General features: G+C 41.3%; 1 protein-coding gene across 2 annotated transcripts in view; it reads left to right on the forward strand.

Annotated features, from left to right (window-relative positions):
• Positions 1–20,375, forward strand: part of FAS (Fas cell surface death receptor) — a 102,045-nt gene extending 81,670 nt beyond the window's left edge. The window contains exons 12-13 of one of the 2 annotated variants that reach the window (XR_015155573.1): positions 269–347; positions 19,116–20,375. The gene's annotated coding sequence lies outside the window, so the exon portion shown is untranslated. Of the gene's footprint in view, positions 1–268; positions 842–19,115 lie in introns of those variants that run through there. The other variant, XR_015155574.1, reaches the window with a different exon arrangement.
• Positions 20,376–22,330: the final 1,955 nt, after the last annotated feature.

A 22,330-nucleotide genomic window follows, 5' to 3' on the forward strand; every position in this document is an offset into this window, starting at 1 on the left:
CATGAAACTATACTCCATCACCTAAGAGAACCCTCCAGTAGTCCTCAAAACCTAATATTATATGTGGACAGACTATGGCCAAAGGAGACATTATCAGCCTTAGACTAACTTAGGAGTCATGAATTACCAAGTTAACCATGCTGATCAGTGTGACTTCTGGGATCTCTTGCATCTGTAAGATTCTCTAATTCTAGTGAGGATTGAAATAAGAAATGTGGCTTAATATTTATGCTTGCCAGCTTTTTAAAAACTTCTTGCTTATTTCAAGGATGAAAGAGACCAGATAAAGAAGACCAATACCCTGAGTACCTTGGGATACTTATCCAGAAGTCAATCAAGAAATAAAGGTTAGTCTAGCTAAGAAGTTTTATGTGTTGAGTGCATTGTAGATAAAAAAAAAAAAAAAAACTGCCCAGTGATAAAGGGAAATTCAGTGTGTGGATAGTCAGGTTTCAGGCACATTGTTTCAGGAAAAGTCAAGAGTCTGGGTAGATTGTCTGTTAGACATGCATAGAAATAATGTCCTAAGGTCAGCTTTAATCCAAGCCTCAGAAAAGGCAAATAATTTGCACAAGGAAAAACTCTTTGAAATGGTCAGAGAATGTAGCTTCAACAGCAGCTTGGAAATTTGAAATGCTCAACTTTAGAAAGGTTGGCCCCCACATGACAGAAAGCTGCCGAATTAGCACGAACCCATTCCTAGTCTAACAAAGACTGATTTGATTCTCATCAGATATTGTTGTTCAACTGAGAGAGACTATTTCTGAATATTTGATAATAATTCTATAACCTCACAAAGATTTTCTACTTTTGCAAATAAAACCTCTAAATAATTCTGGAACCCTGCCCCTTCTTTAAGTCTGTATCTGGTCAATTGTTTTTGTTGGCACACATACACACATACAAATACGTCAATTTCTGTCACAAATGATTCTAAAAAGTATCTGTTCAGACCTTTTTACTCTTAATTTTCTGGTACACTACATGAAAGAAGCTTGATAAGTCTGATTAGCAGATAATCCTAAAAGTGTGACATAGGTGCCTCTCATGCATTATTTAAGGAAAATCTTCCTGTTACTTATTGAAAGAGATCCCTTCAAACATGTCTGAATTTTTAGAATGCACAAGCAATGAGACTTCCCTGTGGGAAACTCAATAATTCACTTGTAGTTTGTAAGTTCACTGAAGGTAAATTTGCTGAATGAAACTGAAAGCACCACCATTTCAATAGGAGGCTGTTTGTGGCAGTGATTAAACAGATCAACTTATTAAATATAACACTGAGTGATTTAACCAATGTATTTATTGCAACAGTTAAAAGACCAGTTGTACACTCCATGCAGCATAGCTGCTTAAACAGCTATAGTTCCTCAACGGTTATTTTCAGACCAGATTGCTTACATTTTAGTCTCCTTTATAAACCATTTCAAGGTCTCGATTTGTATTAAAGACAACCCTCATTCTATTTAGTACTTTAGCCAATAGAATGTACTGCAAGGATGGACTCAATTTCAGTTAAAAGGGCTTTAATTCTGACATAAGGAATGACCATGTTGAGTGTACAAATTAGGTTTGAATTTTATAGCCAAAGTGCCATGAAAATCATGGGCAATATTAAAGCTGCAAGTAAATGCCAACTTTTCTTTATTGAGCCAATATGCAAAGTTTGTTTTGAAGGCATCCATGTTTTGTTTTAAGCACCACTTCATCTGTCTTTGCAGCTGCTAATACAAAATCTAATTCATGGCAAGATCACCTTGGACCACTGCTCTCTCCATCTTTTCTCTTCTTTCCCATATCCCTTGGATTACTGCCCTTTCCATCTTTTCTCTTCTTTCCCATATTTTTCTCCTACTGTCTCCTCACCAACCCTCATATCTTTTCTCATCTTCTATACATGGGATAGGTCCTACTTATTTGCATTTTCAAATCAATTAAAATAAAAACCATCTGTATTTCAAACCCAGTATGTTATAAACTGTCCACTCTAAAAGACTATGTTCAGGAAATGGAATGTTAGCTAAAATATATTTTCATTAATATACTATTCTTCATAGTTAAGATGAGGGCTTGGACTCTGGCCAGAATGTAAGCTCCCATGAGAACAAGGAGTTATTTCTTATTATTTAATGGATATTTGAATTTTTTTCTTATAATTCGGATACTATTACTCTGGACTTTAATGACTTTACAGCAAACATCTTTACATTTATCAACATTAACAAGTCATTCTAGAATATTCTATGTGCCAGGCAACACATATGACAGCTGCAAAATTGCAATTATAATCCCTCTATGAGCAGAGGGACAAATCCCAATATAAAGTTGGGGGTTGGCACAGGTATAAAGAAAACAAAAGTTTGAGGGGATATGGTGGTGAATTTAAATTGGGTAAGTATTTTCAAATTTACAAAGGAGAATATGGAACAACCTTAAAGGGCTGATACAAATGTGAACAATTCGAATTCATCAATGATGAACATAATGTAACTCCAAGCAGTAAGCAAATCCAAGGTGAGTTGGGTAAGGTTCCAAGGTTGGAGGCTGTGGTATTAAGAACCAGTAAAGATCTGCCTGCAACGCAGGAGAAACAGGAGACAAGGTTTGATCCCTGGGTTGGGAAGATCCCCTGGAGGAGGGCATGGCAACCCACCCATTTTCTAGTGTTCCTGCCTAGAAAATCCCATGGACAGAGGAGCCTGATGGGCTAGAGTCCACAGGGTTGCAAAGAGTCAGACATGACTGTAGCGACTGAGCAAAGATATTGTAGAAAACCAAGGAGTAGGAAATTAAGGAGCGAGAGGCCCATTTTCTTAGATGGCTCTTTCTGAAAGGCTTCCCAAAGCTAACTCAGTCTCCTGTTTCAGTCTTCGGCCTTCGACCAACTCTGCAGTCTGAGTGACTCTCTCACCCCTGCCCCTGTTGATCTTCATCCTGTCACACTGTTTACATCAGCCACAGCACTTACTATGATGTGAATTTATCATAATATGTCTTTTACTTCTCCTCACTGATGGGAGCTCCATGAGGTCAGCACTGTGTCAATCTTTTTCATCACTGTAATCCTCAGAGCAGTGCCCAGCACATAACGGTTGAATGATTGATAAATTGACTGAAGGAATGAAAAACTGAAAGAATTAATTTGCTTCGGGGGAGAAGCAATAAACCTAATGAATGAGATAGCAGACGGAAAGATTAGTATTCAAATTTGGGCTAGGAACAAGTACTGGCTATATGTAATCAAGCGACTCAAGGGCTCTGCCTCTCCATTGCCTCATTTGTAATCTGGGTAGTGTTTCTTACCCTTCTCTGTGTTTGTGAAGACAAAGGAGCTATTTTATGAGACAAGATTTAGCATAGTATTTGTATTAGTCATCTACTGTGTTGTTGTTGTTTAGTCACTCGGTTGTGTTAGACTCTTTGTGATGCCGTGGATTGTGGCCTGCCAGGCTCCTCTGGCCATGTGGTTTCCCAGGCAAGAATACTGGAGTGAGTTGCCATTTCCTTCTCCAAGGTGTCTATTGTTATGTAACAAATTGTAGTTGACCCTTGAATAACATGAGCTTGAACTGAATGAGTCCACTTACACATGGATTTTTTCCCATTAAGTATGTACTTCAGCACCACATGATCCGAGGATAGGGAGGAACCATGTATAAGAAGGGCCAACTGTAAGTTATAATCAGATTTTCCAGTGACCAGAAGATAGGTACCACTAAACCCTAGTGATGTTCAGGGTCAACTGTACCCAAAAACATGCAAACTGGAAACAAAGAACATTTATTATCTCACCAGTTCCATGGGTCAGGAATCTAGGGGGTGCTATGCCAGGTCTCTCACAAGGCTGCAATTGAGATGTTAGCTGAGGCTGAAGCCACCTCAAGGCCCATCTTGGAGGATCTGCTTCTAAGTTCACCCATGAGCCTCTCTGAGGACTGTCTCATAACATAGCAGCTGGCGTTCCCCACTGTGAGCACTCTAAGAGAAAGCTGAGAGAGCTCAGGACAAATCCGTCATTATAATCTAATCTCAGAAGTGATATCCCACCACTTAGTCATGTGAATTACTGGGTCTGCCTCACACTCAAGAGGAGGAGTTTCATCAGGGCAGGGGAGGTAGGTATCAATGCAGCCATCTTAGAGGCTGCCTACCACAATGCCTGAACAGTAATAATAATAAGCTAACATTAAACAGCTACTGTAGGGCTCCCAGACAGCCATTTTGCTTCTTTGCATTTCTTTTCCATGGGGATGGTCTTGATCCCTGTCTCCTGTACAATGTCACGAACCTCCATCCATAGTTCATCAGGAATTCTATCAGATCTAGTCCCTTAAATCTATTTCTCACTTCCACTGTATAATCATAAGGGATTTGATTTAGGTCATACCTGAATGGTCTAGTGGTTTTCCCTATTTTCTTCAATTTAAGTCTGAATTTGGCAATAAGGAGTTCATGATCTGAGCCACAGTCAGCTCCTGGTCTTGTTTGTGCTGACTGTATAGAGCTTCTCCATCTTTGGCTGCAAAGAATGTAATGAATCTGATTTCAGTGTTGACCATCTGGTAATGTCCATGTGTAGAGTCTTCTCTTGTGTGTTGTTGTTTGCTATGACCAGTGCATTTTCTTGGCAAAACTCTATTAGCCTTTGCCCTGCTTCATTCCGTATTCCAAACCAAATTTGCCTGTTACTCCAGGTGTTTCTTGACTTCCTACATTCGCATTCCAGTCCCCTATAATGAAAAGGATATCTCTTTTGGGTATTAGTTCTAAAAGGTCTTGTAGGTCTTCATAGAACCATTCAACTTCAGCTTCTTCAGCATTCCTGGTTGGGGCATAGACTTGGATTACTGTGATACTGAATGGTTTGCCTTGGAAACAAACAGAGATCATTCTGTCGTTTTTGAGATTGCATCCAAGTACTGCATTTCGAACTCTTTTGTTGACCATGATGGCTACTCCATTTCTTCTGAGGAATTCCTGCCTGCAATAGTAGATATAATGGTCATCTGAGTTAAATTCACCCATTCCAGTCCATTTTAGTTCGCTGATTCCTAAAAGCAAAGGAGAAAAGGAAAGATATAAGCATCTGAATGCAGAGTTCCAAAGAATAACAAGAAGAGATAAGAAAGCCTTCCTTAGGGATCAATGCAAAGAAATAGAGGAAAACAACAGAATGGGAAAGACTAGAGATCTCGTCAAGAAAATCAGAGATACCAAGGGCACATTTCATGCAAAGATGGGCTCGATAAAGGGCAGAAATGGTACGGACCTAATAGAAGCAGAAGATATTAAGAAGAGATGGCAAGAATACACAGAAGAACTGTACAAAAAAGATCTTCACACCCAAGATAATCACAATGGTGTGATCACTCACCTAGAGCCAGACATCCTGGAATGTGAAGTCAAGTGAGCCTTAGAAAGCATCACTACAAACAAGGCTAGTGGAGGTGACGAAATTCCAGTTGAGCTCTTTCAAATCCTGAAAGATGATGCTGTGAAAGTGCTGCACTCAATATTCCAGCAAATTTGGAAAACTCAGCAGTGGCCACAGGACTGGAAAAGGTCAGTTTTCATTCCAATCCCAATGAAAGGCAATGCCAAAGAATGCTCACTACCGCACAATTGCACTCATCTCACATGCTAGTAAAGTAATGCTCAAAATTCTCCAAGCCAGGCTTCAGCAATACATGAACCGTGAACTTCCAGATGTTCAAACTGGTTTTAGAAAAGGCAGAGGAAGATTCCTGGAGGTGAAGACTAGGGAGTCAAAGCCCATATAGTCTTATCATGATGGAGGGCACACAGGTAGATAAGGTGAAGTAGGTACAGCAGGGCCAGATAATGGAAGGCTCTGGATGCTGCACTGAGGGATTTGGGCTTGATTCAATTTAAAAAAAAAAAGAAAGAAAAAAGAAAAGGCAGAGGAACCAGAGATCAAATTGCCAACATCCACTGGATCTCGAAAAAGCAAGAGAATTCCAGAAAAACATCTATTTCTGCTTTATTGACTATGCCAAAGCATTTGACTGTGTGGATCACAATAAACTGTGGAAAATTCTGAAAGAGATAGGAATACCAGACCACCTGAACTACCTATTGAGAAATGTGTATGCAGGTCAGGAAGCAACAGTTAGAATTGGACATGAAACAACAGACTGGTTCCAAATAGGAAAAGGAGTATGTCAAGGCTGTATATTGTCACCCTGTTTATTTAACTTCTATGCAGAGCACATCATGAAAAATGCTGGATTGGAAGAAGCACAAGCTGGAATTAAGATTGCCGGGAGAAATATCAATAACTTCAGATATGCAGATGACACCACCGTTATGGCAGAGAGTGAACAGAAACTAAAAAGCTTCTTGATGAAGGTGAAAGAGGAGAGTGAAAAAGTGGGCTTAAAGCTCAACATTCAGAAAACTAAGATCATGGGATCTGGTCTCATCACTTCATGGGAAATAGATGGGGAAACGGTGGAAACAGTGTCAGACTTTATTTTTTGGGGCTCCAAAATCACTGCAGATGGTGACTGCAGCCATGAAATTAAAAGACGCTTACTCCTTGGAAGGAAAGTTATGACCAACCTAGATAGCATATTGAAAAACAGAGATATTACTTTGCCAACAAAGGTCTGTCTAGTCAAGGCTATGGTTTTTCCTGTGGTCATGTATGGATGTGAGAGTTGGACTGTGAAGAAAGCTGAGCACCGAAGAACTGATGCTTTTTAACTGTGGTGTTGGAGAAGACTCTTGAGAGTCCCTTGGACTGCAAGACGATCCAACCAGTCCATTGTGAAGGAGATCAGCCCTGGGATTTCTTTGGAAGGAGTGATGCTAAAGCTGAAACTCCAGTACTTTGGCCACCTCATGCGAAGAGTTGACTCATTGGAAAAGACTCTGATGCTGGGAGGGATTGGGGGCAGGAGGAGAAGGGGACGACAGAGGATGAGATGACTGGATGGCATCACTGACTCGATGGACGTGAGTTTGAGTGAACTCCGGGAGTTGGTAATGGACAGAGAGGCCTAGCGTTCTGCGATTCATGGGGTCGCAAAGAGTCAGACACGACTGAGCAACTGAACTGAACTGAACATTAAACATGGTTTACTGCCTGCCAGCAAAGGTACTTTATGTGTATTATCTATTTAATTCTCATACAGTGCTGTGAAGGAGGTAGAATTGTTAGCCTCACTTAATGGACGAGGAAACTGTGGTAAGCCCCAGTGTTACTAGTAGCATCCTCAGGCTTTAAAACACAATAATCTGACCCCAGGATCATGGTCTTAACCTCATTGCTAAACTTCCTCCCAGAGAAGAGTTTAATAAAAGGCAGCTGTTGCCATTAAATTCAAGGATCATGAGTGAAAAGATGATTCAAGGAGCAGAGGCCAGGAAAGACCCAGAAGACAGGTAGCTGGATTCAAGCAACTGAAAGAAGGAGATGAAATGTCACATCCGGGAGAAAACACAATGTCTTGTGGGTTAAGACAGGGATTAGGGCTACCATGAGAGAATCTTGGTGGTTAAATGATACATGACTAACTCAAATGTAAAAGAGCCTTGGTGAAGACAGATTCATAGCTTTACGATACAGAACAGCATCGTAGGCGTGGATCCCTGGGCAAGATTTTTAGAACCTTAATTTGCCACAATATAATAATAAAATATTATCATTTTTTTTCTAGTCTAGGGGCATTCAGGATAAAAGTTTTGGGACTCCCAGACTAAGTTATTGTTTGTGGTTAGAGGTGGCGGGGGGAGAGTATTTACTGAAATGACATGTACTCTTTCATCTGTTTCCCTAAACATACAAATATGTTTCAAAAAACATCCATGATTCAAGAGCCAAGTTTGCATCACATTCCTGGACAGGAAATAAGGACTCTGCACATGACACCTGGCAAACCATCTCGCTATTCAGGACCTTCGGAACACTTGCTATGATCCTGGCAAAAGTGAATTACTGAAGAGAGAAACAGCAGCCTCTCCCTTCTAAGTTAAACAAATGGTCAAAACATTTGGTTAGAGGACAGGAAACAGCAGATAAATGTAATTTCGTCTGAACTCATGCTTGCTAGCCATATCCAAAAAGTTTCAAAGGAAGCCACAGCTGGTGTTCAGATAATTACCCAGTAGTTGTAGCAAAGCCATAGAAGAAACTGACATGGACCACGAATTTTTTAAGGAAACAGAAAAAAAAAAAAAAAATGATTCCTTGACCACTCTCTAACTCAGCGCCAGAATGTGAAGCAGAGAAGTATGAATAACATGTAACAATTTCTTTTTTGCAAAATATGACTCACTTTAAGAAATGTAGTGTGAAATTTTTAAGTTGGAGAATAAATTATTTTGAGGGTGACTACTGCATTTATAAGTATTGTTTAATTTAGGCAAGGATTCTGGTAAGACTTCAGAGTTTCTATTTTTCAGAAGTTTTCTTGGAATTGTGACATTGCAAATTTTTGGAGCTGGAGAGAACGTTGGAGGTCAGGGTATATCTGAAAAGTGTTGTTTGAGGAAGAAGGAGATCAAAATGCTGCTAGTAAAATAAAGTTTTACCTTATATTTCTGACTGGTCAGAAATTAGATTAGGACAAGGATAGGCTGGATGTATCATGGAATTTGCTTCTTTCCCTAATAAATTTTTACACATGACTAAGGCATCTGGTCCCATCACTTCATGGCAAATAGATGGGGTAACAGTGGAAACAGTGTCAGACTTTATTTTTCTGGGCTCCAAAATCATGGCAGATGGTGATTACGGCCATGAAATTAAAAGACACTTACTCCCGGGAAGGAAAGTTATGACCAACCTAGATAGCATGTTAAAAAGCAGAGATATTACTTTGCCAACAAAGGTCCATCTAGTCAAGGCTATGGTTTTTCCAGTGGTCATGTATGGATGTGAGAGTTGGACTGTGAAGAAAGCTGAGCGCCAAAGAATTGATACTTTTGAACTGTGGTGTTGGAGAAGACTCTTGAGAGTCCCTTGGACTGCAAGGAGATCCAACCAGTCCATCCTAAAGGAGATCAGTCCTGGGTGTTCATTGAAAGGACTGATGCTGAGGCTGAAACTCCATTACTTTGGCCACTTCACGCAAAGAGTTGAGTCATTGGAAAAGACCTTCTTGCTGGGAGAGATTGGGGGCAGGAGGAGAAGGGGATGACAGAGAATGAGATGGCTGGATGGCATCACCGACTCGATGCACATGATTTTGGGTGTACTCCGGGAATTGGTGATGGACAGGGAGGCCTGGCGGGCTGCGGTTCATGGGGTCGCAGAGTCAGACACGACTGAGAGACTGAACTGAACTGAACTGAACAAGCTGGGGCTGTTCTTCAGGACATTATCCAAGGAGTTTACCAGTAGCCAGCGCTTCAGGTTCTTGCCCCATTAGCCCAGTTAAAATGAACTGTCTTTTTTTTTCCCCCTTAATTTATCGGCTGCACTGGGTCTTTGTTGCTGCATGAGTTTTTTCTAGTTGTGGCGAGCAGGGCCTATCTAGATGTGGTTCTTATTTAGGTGGCTTCTTATTTAGGTGGCTTCTCTTGTTGCAGAGCACAGGCTCTATAGTGAGGGCTTGGTGGCTCAGACAGTAAAACATCTGCCTGCAATGAGGAAGACCTGGGTTCCATCCCTGGGTTGGGAAGATCCCCTGGAGAAGGAAATGAGAATCCACTCCAACACTCTTGCCTGGAAAATCCCATGGATGTGGGAGCCTGGTAGGCTACAGTCCCTGGCGTCACAAAGAGTCAGACACGACTGAGCGACTTCACTTTCCTAATAAGTAATTGTGGCTTAGAATAAAGATGCACAGGAAAAACCTCTTTCAGAATCTTCATGTTGTATTTATTGCATTTACCTTGTCCCAAAGCAGTTATACATGAAGAGAATTTCATGTTGAAATTCTCGGAAAGGAGTGGGATCTCAGAGCTGTTGAAAACCATGGAACTCTATGATATTCTTTGAGTACTCCTATGGCACTAGTTTATACTTCCCCATCAAAGTCAATATAAAATATTTAAATAGAAACCCTTTGAAGGCAGAGTCCAGTCTACCTCATCTTTGTATTCCGTGCTCCACACAAGGTGCCCAGTGAATTTCCATGAACATTGAACGGTGATTGATAACACGACTTAGTGTAGCAGCAGTGAAGGCTCCGATTGGCATGTCCATCTCCAGATACCTACACCCTCTACATCTGACAACCTGAGCAAATCACACCCACATTCAGAGGTCGCAAGTTTCTTTGGGAGTCCTGGGTGATTCATGAAAGCACATGTCTATTATTTAGTTAATCTGTTTATTGAGTATTTTCATGTTGGGCAGTATCCCAGGTGCTGAGGATCAAAAGATAAACAAGACACAAAGCTGTTTTGTGTCTTGCAAAAAAAGGGGCATATTTCTTTTACACTAAAAACATGACTCATTTCATAACATTTATGTGTACATTCAACTTGCCAGAAATACATCTATTACTTACAGATCTGGACATCTAGAGTCAAACAAACAAAAAAGTACTCAAAATCTATCACTTACCTATATAGAAAGTACATCTCATCTTTGCAAATGAATTGAGCACACATAAATAGGCAGCTGTAGCAAAGCTGAAATGATAAATACAGCTACTTTTCCAAAAATGATTGAAGTTCCAGATCTATTTTATCACTTGCCAGGCACATAAACTTGTACAAGTTATCTGTAAAAGGGGTGAATGAAATTTGTCCCACGTTACTATAGTCCCAGCATTCAGCCTATAGTAAATACACAATAAATATTTCTTAAGTAAATCACTGAATAAACATGTATCTTATCTATGTTATAAAACGTCTTCTTATTTTCTTAGAATATAAAAAACCCTGGGAGATCATCCTTTGGAACGGAAGGATGAAAGTGTGAAATCACTTTCATTCAACAAATAGTTTTTGAGCACTTAATCAGTTCAGTCACTCAGTCATGTCCGACTCTTTGCGACCCCATGAACTGCAGCATGCCAGGCCTCCCTGTCCATCACCAACTCCCGGAGTCCACCCAAACCCATGTCCATCGAGTCAGTGATGCCATCCAGCCATCTCATCCTCTGTCGTCCTCTTCTCCTCCTGCCCTCAACCTTTCCCAGCAAGAGGGTCTTTTCCAATGAGTCAGCTCTTTGCAGCAGGTGGCCAAAGTATTGGAATTTCAGCTTCAACATCAATCCTTCCAATGAACACCCAGGACTGATCTTTAGGATGCACTGGTTGGATCTCCTTGCAGTCCAAGGGACTCTCAAGAGTCTTCTCCAACACCACAGTTCAAAAGCATCAATTCTTCGGCACTCAGCCTTCTTCACAGTCCAACTCTCACATCCATACATGACCACTGGAAAAACCATAGCCTTGACTAGATGGACCTTTGTTGACAAAGTAATGTCTCTACTTTTGAATATGCTGTCTAGGTTGGTCATAACTTTCTTTCCAAGGAGTAAGCGTCTTTTAATTTCATGGCTGCAGTCACCATCTGCAGTGATTTTGGAGCCCCCCAAAAATAAAGTCAGCCACTGTTTCCACTGTTTCTCCATCTATTTGCCATGAAGTGATGGGACCAGATGCCATGATCTTCGTTTTCTGAATGTTGAGCTTTAAGCCAACTTTTTCACTCTCCACTTTCACTTTCATCAAGAGGCTCTTTAGTTCCTCTTCACTTTCTGCCATAAGGGTGGTGTCATCTGCATATCTGAGGTTATTGATATTTCTCCCGGCAATCTTGATTCCAGCTTGTGCTTTATCCAGCCCAGCGTTTCTCATGATGTACTCTGCATATAAGTTAAATAAGTAGGGTAACAATATACAGCCTTGATGTACTCCTTTTCCTATTTGGAACCAGTCTGTTGTTTCATGTCCAGTTCTAACTGTTGCTTCCTGACCTACACTTAATATAACACATATAGTACATGCCAGATTCTGTGCTGAGCTCCATGGATCAAGTCTCCTGGTGGAGGAAGGCAAATTATGAGATTATTTCAGAAATGCAAGTAATATCTAGAGTATTGTCGTTGTCAAAAAGAATACAAATGATATGCAGTCTGGCTCTGAAATTGCATCATTTTTCCTCATGAGTAGCAACTGGTAAGAGTGCCAACTTTGAAAATGATCCTGTTTTCATCTATAGTAATTTTGCTTTTCTCTTTCTTCTAATCCTCTTTGTATTTTCTCTCTATATATATTTTTGGTCAAGCCACATGCATTGAAATAATCCTTTTCAAGGATAACTTTCAAATATGTTTTACAACCCGCAGTTCAGGCAACAACGTCACACAGGTCATGGTGCTGAAGCCCAGGTCTGGGTGTCCCTTGATGTTCTGCATGTTACCTCTTTAGACACAAAGAGATTACGAAGAGATTCTGAGAAAGGTCCTGAGGAGGGGTGGGGCTGCAGTGGCAGATGATGGAAGGATTTGGGCTCAGGATAGTATCTACCTACCCAAGCTATAAGGTAGTATTTCAACACCATAAATGGCACTGTCATGCCAGATGCAAAATAAAGCTTCTGCATAGTTAGTGTCTGGCTACAGCAGAGCTTCATGTAATGCGAAGCTTTAAGAATGTTTGCTCTGCTTCCATATACTCTGCAAAATGAAAACAATCACCATTAGGACCCATATTTCAAAGGAGCCATGCATGGACTTGCATATAAACTCTTGGCTTTTTATTAAAATGACAGCTTCTAGTTTGTGTTATACATAAAGTTGGGTAGAAATCACAGAGTCTTTGCTGTTTCCTATTCTCCCTGGAAATAGTGTTTTAAACTTTCTATGCCAACTTTCCTACTGTTTACACCCATGGACCTAGTCCCGTGGATTTCCCAAAACAGCAAGTAGTGCACTCAAAGTACTAAGAAGCTAACATTTCAGTTACGATTATATCCTGTTTATGTGAATTGTTACTTATTTAAAAAGTAGTCTGGGTTGCTTCTGGTTGTTTGGAGTAGGAGGAAGAATGAAGGAAAACAGGAATAACCTTGTTTGCCTTTAGTTCCAAAGGGGAGGCTCGTTTCACTATAAAGAATTGGGTAATACTGGAGGAATCAAGGGGAGGCCCCCTTGGAAGGTGGTGTTCCTGAGACAGAGAAATGAGAACAGCAAGGGCAATGAGGCCTCTCCATGAAGACAGGCAGCCTGGTGGGCAGTGGAGGAAAAGTCCACTGAGCACTCATCCATGAGTGGCCAGGAGGACAAGAAATAATTCTGAGGAAAAATAAGGCAGAAAATGATCTTGACTCACTTGGACTTCTGGTTTTGTTCCATATTAATGGTCATTGTAATCTTGAGTCATTAAGTGCAATGAAAAGATTTTTGAGGTGCTGACAAAATGAAGAAAATGGGAATTGGACCTATTGAAATAAAGTGATTGTTCCTTTCTTTCTCCCTTCTCCCTTCCCTGTTGTTTTCTTCCCTTTCTTCCCACTTCCTCCCATTCTTCTTCCTTTCCTTTTTCCCTCTTCGTCTCCCTTCTCTCTCTTTCCTCTGAGGGAAGGAAAGGGCTGTGTTCAGTTGACTCTCATGAGGCTTAACTCAAAAGTCCATCTGGTTTCTCTAGAAATTAAATCTCATTAGGAGCCAATGTGTCTCTACCACAGATAACTAATCCCTTGAACAGATCCCTTTCCAAAATTGCAAAATTTAGAAAGACTTTCCCATTTGTCAGCCCTATTCATGCCTCTCTCCCCAACCCCTACCCAAACACACATGTGAAGATGCTGCTGTTGCTGCTGCTAAGTCGCTTCAGTCGTGTCCGACTCTGTGCGACCCCATAGATGGCAGCCCACCAGGCTCCCCCGTCCCTGGGATTCTCCAGGCAAGAACACTGGAGTGGGTTGCCATTTCCTTCTCCAATGCATGAAAGTGAAAAGTGAAAGTGAAGTTGCTCAGTCGTGTCCAACTCTTAGTGATCCCACGGGCTGCGGCCCACCAGGCTCCTCTGTCCATGGGATTTTCCAGGCAAGAGTGCTGGAGTGGGGTGCCATTGCCTTCTCCGATGTGAAGATGACCTTCAGGTATAAAACTAAGCTAAGAAGAAATCCATGACCTGCTCATTTTTAGAATAGAACAGATCATCAATGCTCTCACCACTGTTTTCATATTTTCTAGTGTAATACCTATCATAAAAGAGGCATTCAGAGGAAAAAAAATTCTTGAATAAATTATGACAAACGCATAAATATAGTCTACATACAGAGAGTCTAAATATGGACTTTCTTCAGTGTCATATTTCCATGGAACAGCGTCAGTTTCCTGGTTAGTTTCACAATAAAATTAATTGCCTTTATCAAGTTTTATCATTTTTACAACAGACATCTATTCGATAAGTAGTGAGCAGAGAGTCAGATTCATTCATTTTCTTTTCAGCAAGCATTAATCATGTCAAGTACTGTGTGCCAAATACAACTGTAAACAAGATAGAGTCTGCTGGTGTCCTGGAAGAGCTTACCTTCTATTGGATTACTTAAGCAGCTCAGATTGGGAACGGGCCAGACTCTCCAGAGCTAAGTGATTCTCTCCAATGTATTATTCAAAATTTTCATTACTACACATTGTGGATAGTCACTGTCTCTAGCTGAAAACTGCAGAAGTGAAAGTCATGAACACTCAACTTAGACTGCAAGTACATCGAAGCAACTAGCACCTCTAAAGCAGCTAGGAAGCTGGTTTTACCTTCCAGAATCAGTGTCACTTCCTTATACCGGGGAAGTGATATTGCTTTAATGTGCATCTTTTTAGCCCCTAAAAAAATAATTTGTAGCTTAAAATTTACTCTTCCCCACCACCCCCCCCAATAGCAATAATTAAAGAAAACCCTAAAGCTTGGACAACTGGCAAATATTCAGTAATATGCATGCTATGACTTATTTTTCCCAGGAGTGAGCATAAATTTGCACTGTTTTTACCACATTCGTAGGTCCAGTTTTCTCTGTTAAACAATGGCTAACATGAGAAAATCCGTTCATGGGTGTGGTTCATGGCCTGGAACATGGTCAAGGAGCTACCCCCATGGGACTGGCAATTACTTGTGGTGAGTCTGGAATCACAGTGCAATCTGTTCCTGGGCCCACACTCGGACAGGCCTTGCCCAAGGAATTGTCTGTGTGTACAACACACAGGAAGGAATTAAGACAGGCTGGAACCTGGGACCTGGAACCCTTTGCTGTAAAGCTTGCACCTGGAAAGCTTGCACATCTACTCAAACTACAAAATACAAAGAAACTACAAGAGACTAAAAATACTTGTGCCTGTGCAGCTGGGGCAGTTTCTGGACAAAAGATACAAAAAGACCCAAAACTCCAACTTCATTTCAGTCACTCAGTCGTGTCCAACTCTTTGGGACTCCATGAATTGCAGCACCCCTGGCCTCCCTGTCCATCACCATCTCCCGGAGTTCACTCGAATTCACGTCCACCGAGTCAGTGATGCCATCCAGCCATCTCATCCTCTGTCATCCCCTTCTCCTACTGCTCCAAATCCCTCCCAACATCAGAGTCTTTTCCAATGAGTCAACTCTTTGCATGAGGTGGCCAAAGTATTGGAGTTTCAGCTTTAGCATCATTCCTTCCAAAGAATACTCAGGACTGATCTCCTTCAGAGTGGACTGGTTGGATCTCCTTGCAGTCCAAGGGACTCTCAAGAGTCTTCTCCAACACCACAGTTCAAAAGCATTGATTCTTCGGCGCTCAGCTTTCTTCACAGTCCAACTCTCACATCCATACATGACTACTGGAAAAACCATAGCCCTGACTAGATGGACCTTTGTTGGCAAAGTAATGTCTCTGCTTTTTAATATGCTATCTAGGTTGGTCATAATTTTCCTTCCAAGGAGTAGGCGTCTTTTAATTTCATGGCTGCAGTCACCATCTGTAGTGATTTTGGAGCCCAGAAAAATAAAGTCTGACACTGTTTCCACTGTTTCCCCATCTATTTCCCATGAAGTGATGGGACCGGATGCCAGGATTTTCGTTGTCTGAATGTTGAGCTTTAAGCCAACTTTTTCACTCTCCACTTTCACTTTCATCAAGAGGCTTTTTAGTTCCTCTTCACTTTCTGCCATAAGGGTGGTGTCATCTGCATATCTGAGGTTTTCGATATTTCTCCCAGCAATCTTGATTCCAGCTTGTGCTTCTTCCAACCCAGCGTTTCTCCTGATGTACTCTGTACAGAAGTTAAATAAACAGGGTGACAATATACAGCCTTGACGAACTCCTTTTCCTATTTGGAACCAGTCTGTTGTTCCATGTCCAGTTCTAACTGTTGCTTCCTGACCTGCATACAGGTTTCTCGAGAGGCAGGTCAGGTGGTCTGGTATTCCCATCTCTTTCAGAATTTTCCACAGTTTACTGTGATCCACACAGTCAAAGGCTTTGGCATAGTCAATAAAGCAGAAATAGATGTTTTTCTGGAATTCTCTTGCTTCTTCGATGATCCAGCAGATGTTGGCAATTTGGTCTCTGGTTCCTCTGCCTTTTCTAAAACCAGCTTGAACATCTGGAAGTTCACAGTTCACGTATTGCTGAAGCCTGGCTTGGAGAATTTTGAGCATTACTTTACTAGCATGTGAGATGAGTGCAATTGTGAGGTAGTTTGGGCATTCTTTGGCATTGCCTTTCTTTGGGATTGGAATGAAGACTGACCTTTTCCAGTCCTGTGGCCACTGCTGAGTTTTCCAAATTTGCTGGCATATTGAGTGCAGCACTTTCACAGCATCATCTTTCAGGATTTGAAAGAGCTCAACTGGAATTTAATCACCTCCACTAGCTTTGTTTGTAGTGATGCTTTCTAAGGCCCACTTGACTTCACATTCCAGGATGTCTGGCTCTAGGTGAGTGATCACACCATTGTGATTATCTTGGGTGTGAAGATCTTTTTTGTACAGTTCTTCTGTGTATTCTTGCCATCTCTTCTTAATATCTTCTGCTTCTATTAGGTCCATACCATTTCTGTCCTTTATCGAGCCCATCTTTGCATGAAATGTGCCCTTGGTATCTCTGATTTTCTTGACGAGATCTCTAGTCTTTCCCATTCTGTTGTTTTCCTCTATTTCTTTGCATTGATCGCTGAAGACGGCTTTCTTATCTCTTCTTGCTATTCTTTGGAACTCTGCATTCAGATGCTTATATCTTTCCTTTTCTCCTTTGCATTTTGCTTCTCTTCTTTTCACAGCTATTTGAAAGGCCTCCCCAACAGCCATTTTGCTTTTTTGCATTTCTTTTCCATGGGGAGGGTCTTGATCCCTCTCTCCTGTACAATACCACTCAAGGGGTAGACAAAAGACCTAAGCTACCCACTCCCACCCAACTCCTGGACATACCTCTACCCTCACCCTGTAAAGGAACCAGCTTGCCCCTCCCTCAGAGAGTGAGCAAGGGAATCTGTTGTATTTTTTGCTCTCTGGGAGAGAGATTGCCTTGGTTCCTTTACAGGGTGAGGGTAAGGGTGTGTCCAGCTGCAGGGCCTTGCCTGAGTTTCTTGTCTGGCTTCTGGTCAATGTCTATTGATTGTGGAAGGTCAAGAATCCTGGTTGGTATCAGAATGGCTTCAGACCAGATCAAAACAAACAAACGATTAAAAACCATTATGGTTAGAGTTTTTTATGAAATTATTGAACCAAAAAAGAACATCCAAGATCAAGAAGCTGGGACTGTTGAGGCAAAAAATTTTTAATAAATAAACAATAAGGGGATGAGGGTACAAGGGAAAGTCAGTAATCCAATATCAGAGCTAGGTACCAATCCTGCCAACCAAAAGTGTCCAGGTGTACTGATGCACAGTTAAATGTGCAAATGTCTAAGGATGGGTTTGTGAACATTGAGCATGTTCTAAACTTCTTGTGCCCTGACACAAAATGGCATCACAGATGTATGTAGAAAGAATGGAACCAAAACAGTGTAGCCAGTTTGGATGGATTATTTGACTTTTCTGGGGGGAAATTTGCACTCAGTATCCCATTCTTAATTGCTGAACTTCCAAGTTCCTATCTTCTCCTTTTCCTAGAGTAAGTTATAACCATTGTAATCATGAAGAAGGCTCTTAATCCATTTTTGTCCCTTTTTTTGAGCTCTGAATATCGTTTGAAATGGTGGTAAAAGGACAGAATAATCTAAATAAGTGTGACTATCTGAAGGTAAATAGTGCTCTCAATCACTCAGATGCTTAAATAAATCTAGATTTTATTTTCCAGGCCAAGAACATATCAAGATGATTTAGTGTATTTTCCGTCTGTGTGTGTGGAATCATGTGTGTGTCAAATCAAACATTGAGCACATTAATCAAATTTTTTTTAAAGAAATGGAAAATAATATATCCCTCTTCATCAAGATTCCCAAGACATCTAACCCCTAGGAATAATTTTAAATTTAACTTAATATACAAATTCCCAAGGAAAAATCTCCTCCAAATGAATTTGTTCAAAACATGTCTTCTGACATTTCATCCATTTAGAGAGGCTTATGAGGAAGCGGGAGTTGGTGATGGACAGGGAGGCCTGGCGTGCTGCGATTCATGGGGTCGCAAAGAGTTGGACACGACTGAGCGACTGAACTGAACTGAACTGAACTGATGAGGAAGCTTGATTGAGCAAGCTTTAGATAGATAAGGCATCTTCATTCTCTGATAAAGACCCAAATCAACAAGCCACCAAATAAATAAAAAGGAAGATAAAGCTGTGTTAGATGAATCAGCAGCCCCTAGTCTTACACTTGAATGTGCCTTAAGACTTCAGTTGAAAACATCATTGTAAATGTTTCCTGGCTGCTTCAGTTACAATCCAATTGGGTTTCTCCCATGACTTTGTTACAGCACATGTCACTTTGTTATATAGCTATTTGCACATGTGGCAGAAATTTATTCCAAAGTACTAATAGCTGTATTCTCCACTTCCTACAGCTCCTCTCCCTCAAAGTCTAAGGTTGGCCTGGCCCTTTTCTTGTTCAAGAAACCACTGGAGGGTCATCCGATGCCTGAGGGGAAGATTTCAGGGCAAAACCACAAAAGAACCATCTCTGGGTTATGAATTTAAAAACTGAGAGGATGGGCTAAAACGGAAAGATTTGGAAGATAGATGAATTACTTTCTCCTTCTCCTATTATCTACCAGGCCAAGAAAATACTCTGTGGACCTGGGAAAGAGGAGAAGAAAGATATGCCAGGAAATGAGAATAAAGGAATAAGCAGAGAAGAGTGAAGTCAACATGAAGATATGATCCACCTTCATATGGGGAGAAAAAACACTGGCAGAGGGACTAGAAATCACGAGTAAAGTGGTGTTGTGTGAGTCAAGGAGTGGAAGGAAAAGGAGACTGTGATCAGAGAATGGTTCACTCATTTTTCTGCCGTAGAACATTCCCAATAGGTGTAAAGAGCAGGTATGGCCACAGGTGCATAGAGGAAAATGAAAACAAAGGCCACTGCATAGAGAATATCAAGGAATACTGACATGAGGGGACGACCTGAGTAATTGCACTACCATCTTATTTACACAGCAAAAGGGTCTCCATCCTGCCTGTGAGTGGGATGCCAGCTCTCCACTGACGGCACAGCAGGGCAGAAAGGATTTGCCTCATTGAAACAGACACTGTCCTCCCCATAAAACAATACAGTGATGCAATGTAAAGAAAGTAGAGTGGGACGCGACAGTGAGTGAATCTTCTAGCCTCATGAGGAAAGTTAATGATGCAATCAGGGAGGGGTAGAGCAGCTGTGCTGGAAGACAGCTGAGGGCGGAGAAGTGAGTCATGGTAACTCTTCATGAAAGGCCACCAGGCTCTCACCACCTGCCCTCAGCCAGGGCTGGCCGAAGTTCTAAAAGTGTCCAAGGAGGCGACCCAGTTCCAAAGACCATATCACTTGTGGCAAACTGCAGCCTCTCTCCCTAAGTGTTTCTGGAAGCGTGGGAACAAACATCATCTCTGGCCTCCGGAAGAACGTGCTACGGCTGAATTGCTTTCAGTCTTGGAAGTTGCTGGCGTCAGAGACTCTTATTTTCTCCAGTCATTAGAGTGCATTCAAATCAAGGCACGCCTTTTCCCTCAGCTTTTCGTTTCCTCAAACGTAGGCGATCAAACCTCTCCCACACATCTGTCTCCGCTCAACTGAGCCAGGCCGCCTCGGGAGGTGGATGCTGGCAGCTCCCGTTTGTTAGCATCAATGCTCATCAGCAAAATTCCTTTTGTCGCACACTGTAATTTATTCACATGTCCCAGGGATTGGGGCATGACATCTTGGGGTGGGGCAGGCATTATTTTGTCTAGCACACTCAGCTTCCTTTATCTGTAAAGTGAGAGTAATAATACTACCTACCTTGCAGAATTAATACACACACATTGCTTTGGACAGTGTTTGACACTCATAAGTTACAGCTTATTGTTGGCAGAGTCGTACCCAGGTGAGATCCAGGAGGAGGGAGAAGATGGGGGAAAGGACTGTGTTTTACAGCTCTGGGCAAAGAAAATGCTGCGAAGCTCAGAGCTAGGTCAATCTGAATTTGAATCCTTGTTTCATCCCTGATAGCTTCATCACCTTAGAAAATGAACATTTTTTGAGCCTCAATTTCTTCATCTGGAAAAAGGAGACAGTAATATTCAGCTTGCTACTGCTAAGTCACCTCAGTCGTGTCCGACTCTGTGTGACCCCATAGATGGCAGCCACCAGGCTCCCCATCCCTGGCATTCTCCAGGCAAGAACACTGGAGTGTATAACTTCCCTGGTAGCTTAGATGGTAAAGAATTTGCCTGTAATACAGGAGATGCATGTTCGATCCCTGGGTCAGGAAGATACCCTGGAGAAGGGAATGGCTGCCCACTCCAGAATTCTTGCCTGGAGAATTTCATGCACACAGGAGTCTAGTGAGCTACAGTCCATGGGGTTGCAAAGAGTCAGACACGACTGAGAGACTAACACTGGACACAGTCTATGGCAAGACTGCATGTATAAAATGCCTGGTAAATGACAGTACATGATCAGGTAATGAGTCCACTTGTCCCCCCCGCCCCTTATTTTTTTTCTTATACTTACATAAGTGCCATGTCCTGGGGTCTGTGACAGTGCGGAACATAACCTGTCATCTTATATTCTACTATGAAGTCACTAAGATTATAATAGAGTCATGATTTTTTTTCCTGCAAGTTGACTTTTAATCTTTCATTCTTTCCCAATGAGTTCTACTTCCTTGTATTATTTTGGTTTCCGTCTCCATTCATTAGATAATATTTACCATGGAAAGACAAATTCTTGGGAATACTAGATTCTGGAACCCCTAATAAGAATGCTAGATATTAGCATGGTCAAACTCATACAGTGTGCACCCCAGGGTTTTTGAATCATTCACTGTTTTTGAAATTACCCTTCACATGTGTAAAGTAACTCAATACAAATGCAGATAGACATAAGACTGGTTCCTGGAAAGATCATGTAATCTTGGTCCTTGAGAAATCCAAGCATGATATACCCAAAGATATTTAATTATGATTGATTATCTTCCACATATTCCTCATGTATGTATTAACAATCTAGTAGGACAGTAATTCTCAAATTTTGCTACCCATTGGAATCACTTAGAAGTCTTTAAAAAATACAGGTTTTTCTTTGCCACTTTCAAAGAGTGCAACTTAATTAATACAGGATTTGACCTGAGCACAGTGTTTTTCCCAGATGATTTTAATGTTCAGCAAAGTTTGGAAACTGCTGTCTGAAGCTAGTACCTACCCAGGAGTCATTACACAAAAGACATGTGTTTATGTGTTATTCAGCTTGAGTTTCACCAATTCATTCAATAAATATTTGTATACAGAGAGATACTGCATTGTTAAAATGTATTATTTTTAGTAGTACTAATTCATCGGACGTGACCGAAGCGACTTAGCATGCAATTCATCTGTATTTTCTTTCATAATTAGGAAGAGCGCCCCCACTCAAGGTGGAGCATAGAATTTGTTAAGTCAAATGAACAAATTTTTTGGTAAAAGGTAAATATTACAAACTATACAACAGAATAGCCTGTATCTCTTTTGTTTTTCTCTCTTAGGACACTCTGCTTTTAGCCACATACCAAAGTACAAAAGCAAGCCAAGTGGAGGGCTATCTGCATGTGTGTGTGTGTTCACACATGTATATGTGTATATATTTCTGTCCAGGGACAGCCAGGCTTACCTGGGGCTTGTAAAAGACACAATGACACAATTCTGTGTCACATTCACCTCATCTGCTACTAACCTCAATCCCCTTTTTCCTTTCATGTCTCTCTCCTCATCCCTACTCTTTGTGGAAATAGCAGAGCATCCATCACACTGCGGGTTATGGAATAAGTGCCCACAT

This window comes from Bos grunniens, chromosome 26, assembly GCF_055505025.1.
Source record: "Bos grunniens cultivar Pamir isolate PY7600 chromosome 26, Bosgru_T2T1.0, whole genome shotgun sequence".
NCBI lineage: Eukaryota > Metazoa > Chordata > Mammalia > Artiodactyla > Bovidae > Bos > Bos grunniens.